This window comes from Seriola aureovittata, chromosome 22 (genome assembly GCF_021018895.1).
Source record: "Seriola aureovittata isolate HTS-2021-v1 ecotype China chromosome 22, ASM2101889v1, whole genome shotgun sequence".
Classification (NCBI taxonomy): domain Eukaryota; kingdom Metazoa; phylum Chordata; class Actinopteri; order Carangiformes; family Carangidae; genus Seriola; species Seriola aureovittata.
This window is the reverse complement of record NC_079385.1, coordinates 14,570,710-14,575,476: the sequence shown is the minus strand read 5'-3', so window position 1 is coordinate 14,575,476 and position 4,767 is coordinate 14,570,710.

The following is a 4,767-nucleotide window of genomic DNA, read 5'->3' as shown; positions in this document are numbered from 1 at the left end:
TGTGTGGGTCTTATGGGTGTTGTGTGAGAGTATGCAGACAGCGGGCGAAGAGGTGAACCTGTCTTTGTCAAAGTGCTCTCTGTCTCTTTGTCCCAATGAGGGTTTCCACTTGAGAATGTGTGTGATCTTGAGCATGAAAAAGTAAAGATGTAATAAACATTGCACAGAAAGAAGAAAATTAGCTTGAGATATTTTTTTTATGATAATACACTAGGCCTCTCTTTTCAAGGGCCGCTCACACCTCTGCACTGTTGTCAGCCAATGACAGGTCACCACATCTGACCCAGAGGCCACTATGTGATATGGCAATGCTTTTTCAACTTTAAAGTGACATGTTCAAAGGGTTTCGAGTCGCACAAATTCTGTGGCCACAATATTTAATATAAAGATTCAAATTTAGTTACTTGTGCCTTGGACTTCAGCAGATTGTCATTTTGTCCTGTTGACCTCAGGAAACTTTCGATAACGTTCTAGCGCAAAAGTGAGGAAATCAGAACCGAAGCAACTAGAAATAATGTGAGGAAACATTTTGGACACCTTTATTCACCATAGTTGAAAAAATGGTGGATTATGTTGAGGCTGTTTGATGACTCTCTGAAAATGCCATTGCTTTACAATAACAACAGCTTGTGGAGTGAAGCAGTGGAGGCATGGAAAAAAGAAAGGAACCGTGTCAGTTCTAATAGAGTTATGCATTACGCTACATGGATTGGTTAGTAAAGTAAGTGTGTAGGGAAAAGGGAGACATTTCCGACACAGTTGGAACAGTTTGTTCCAATGTAGGAGGCTCCATTATGATTGGTTGGTGTGCTATCATAAAATTACTCTCCAATTACCAATCAATCAATAATACCATCAACATTGAAATAATGCATTTTATTCAGATATTCAGGAAGCCTGTCCATGTGATGGTAACATGGCAAAATTAGCATTTTATTTTATTCTTTCAAGAATTAGAAATGTTCACACCTGCAGGGCAGTTGGAAGGAAACACACACACACACACACACACACACACACACACACACTCACTCTCTCTCTCTCTCTCTCTCTCTCTCTCTTTATCTATCTGTTGGCGCATTACTAGGTCTGTGCTTGTGATTTAGTGAACCATTTTAGTCAAGGGCGTGTAAAGGCAGCACTGGGACAATAGACCTCAGGGTCAGATCCATATTCATTTTTACATCACATTTATACAAGACACAATGCATTTAGATTGATTCAGTCCTCCTGATACATGCATAAACAACAGCAAAGGTACAGCACCTATGAGCCTCATAACAGCATACACACACACACACACACACACACACACACACATACTCAAATGCAAGCACAGATGACGACCAATACATCTTCATAAAATGTACATGCCACTGTAAATTTCTTGACTGTATTGAAGAGGCAGAGTGCTTCTCTGCCTCTTCAATATTCATGGTGATGGAGATAGAAAGGGCCAAAAGGGCCTGAGTTAAACAACACACACACACAAACACACACACACACACACACACACACACACACACACACACACACACTATATTAAGTGTGTTAGAGGTAAGACATTACTTCTGGACTCTAATTTGTAGCTGAAATATTTCCTTCAATACTTCCATACCTGCATGTGATTTAGATTGATTCTATATCGGTGAAATGTATTTTTTAGGTGATTTTTATAATGAAACTCCAAGAAGAGCATTGGGACATGTATAATAGTTTACTGCAACTGAACCTACAGTCCTCCTGTTGGAGCAATCTGACTTTTTTTTTTTGTGCTCCACAGGCAGATCCATGGTCTCTAGCTTCTACACCATGGGTAGTAGGATTACGAAACAAAATCCCAGCATGCTGAGTTGAGAATATTCAAATCTTCTTTTCCTCCAGACAGAGGATGAGCAGAGGTGTGGGTGCAGTCAGGCTAAAGATGGGATTGTCTTTTAAGGACACGCTCACTGAATCCACAAAAACACAGTCTGGGAGGCTGTGAGCCTCTTGGGATATTGTGTGAGTGAGCGTACTGCATCCATCTGCCCCATCACCCCCCCCCCCCCCATCTCTATCTTCTCCCCTGTTCGCCTCCTTTCATCTCCAGGTGGGCCCACTATAGCCCACTGCATGCATGTATTAGTGCTTTCTTGAAGTGAGGCGACCTTCGGATGCCCTTCAGTTTCCATAGCAGCGAGCGGGCAAGTCATGTAACATTAACATGCGCCAAGCTAGAGCAGCGGCCTGATCAAAGCTCCATTGATTTTGTGTCCCAGATTTATTCCAAATACCCTCCTTCATCCAATTAGAAAGAAGCAGGGCAACGTCTTTCTTTATCACTAAAATGGGACTTGTAAATGAATTTAGCTGGAAAGTTGAAAACATTGAAGCGTGGTAAAAGATTTAAAATGTACAGTTACGTGTTGTTTTTAAATCACAGTTCTCTGAATGAAACCCAAAGCAAGGTTGAAAGACAAGGGGTTTTTTTGGTCTGTGGATGGCAAACTTAATCTGTTGGTGCACCACTGGATTGATTTCCATTAAATTTGTACAAACATTGATGGTTCCCAGAGGATGAACTGTAATGACTTTGGTGACCCCTTTACTTTTCCCCTAGTGTTCATTAGGTAGAAAGATTTATGACTGAATACCTGCAAAGCTAATGATGTGTCCATTAGCTTCAGCCGTAGTTTGTGTTTAGTGCTAATTAGCAAATGTTAGCGTGCTAACACTAAGATAGCGAATACGTTGCACGTCAGTATGTTATCATTGCCATTCTGAGCATGTTAGCATGCTAATACAAGAGTAACAATCTGTACTTTTGCAAGGTTTTATCATTTACAAAATACAAGCAAAGTCACGATAGTATGAGTTCATTGATTTTTAAAAGCGTCCTTCATCATGGCATTAAAACATAGTGCAGGCGATGATTTCCCTAAGAGGTAAAGGTCGGTGGTGATGGTGAGGGACAGTAATGGAGAGGTGTCCTCAGAGGCTCATTGGTGCATTGATTTGTGTTTTAAAAGGATCCTAGTTTAACCCTTTCAAGGGGACAGCCGTGCTGGATGAGGCAGATTAACAGAGAATCATTGTCACTGGCTGAAACACACTCATTAGGTCCACGGAAGTGACTGCTCTGCACAATATTTTGAGATTTTAATCCATAAACACACAACACAGACATACAGTGTTTGGTGGGCAGAAGGATAGTGAGATTAGATGTGAGGGGAGTCAGGGATCAGACAGACAGCAGAGACAGATAAGTAGATACGGATACAGGATTAACACACACCTACCCAAACACACACATACAGTGGATTTAGGAGATGGCGGCTCGCTGACCTTTGCCCTTTAAACTGCGACAGGATTGCACCCGAAGCACACAAAGGAAAGAATAAAGTTACGTACTGACAGATGCTTAACACTTAGCATCTGTAGAGGCTTGTTTTTTTTTTTTTCTTCCTGTATGTGGAAAAAAAAAAGACAAAGACAGTGCACAAAAAAACAAATCAAGGGCAAATAAAGACTCAGTAAAATACTCCAGAGGCTCCTGTCTCTCCCCCGGTTATCCGCTGTCTAGCCTCTCGTTTAGCTCCTGGGTCGGGATTTAGCATAATCAATTACAAAACGAGCCCCCTCACTCCTCCTCCTCCTCTCCTTCGTCCCCCTGCTCTTAGTCCGTCTCCATCCATCCCCTACTGTATTTCAGCTTTTGAGTGCAGATGATTGAATGTCAGTCTCTTTTCATGCATTTGCGTCTGCGCACAGGCAGAATATAGAGACATCGTGGCATTTCAGCTGCCCTTTGTCCCTGGGCCGCTGCGAGACGCCGATAAAGGACGTAACAAGCTCGGTCACAGATCAACCTTTCAGTGCTGGAGGAGGAGGAGGGATGAAAATGGAAAATGATTCAAAAGAGGGGGGGGGAGGACATGATGGGATGTGGTGATGTAAGAAAGCAAGGGTTGCTAAATTGTGGCTGACAGCGAAAGTGTGCATACGAATTCCTGTGTCTGAATGTGCCTGTTTACGTGCAGGGGAAAGTGTTTGCGGTTGCATATGCAGTCTGGCCTTCTCAGACTGCCATTTGAGATGAGTGCTTGTTGTTTGCGTCTTGATTATGGCTACCCTAACCTATTACAACGCTGCATGGCCTAGCTTACCATACGGACTGAGCTTGAGGCCATTGCATGAGCATGAATAATGCAATGATCAACCGCTACTGCTCTGTTTTCTCCGTCTGTCTGTCTGCTCACCACCGCAGGGTATGGGACAAAAAATGGGCACACACCATATAAAACTCACCCCCGCTTAAAGGCGGCCTGTCTCAGTCTCTGTGATTGTGGTGACTCATAGCTGCTAAGCCAATTAATGACTCCTAAGTAAATCTTTAATTTATAACATGCAGTTTGGTTAGGCTATAATCATCAGTCTTTGAAGAAGTATAAAAATGTATTCCCCTATGCGGGAGCTGAGCTGCGTCGGACCTCACGGACATTCAGTAGTTGAGCTATGTTAGGCTACGCTTCATTTAGCATATGCTAACTTTGAAGAGCATGCAAAGACAAGGCATCCATGAGAAATAACGAAATGACAGCTAGTTATAGCTAGCTAGATATATAGCCAAGAAATAGTCAGAATAGTCCAGTACATGACCCAATCATAAAACAGCAACTTGTCCTTTTTTACACTTTGTTTTATTATGAATTGAATAAATGATAACATGTTTGTGAGCTTTACAGGGTTTTACTTACCGTTTCCCCCTGATTTCTGTCTTCATAC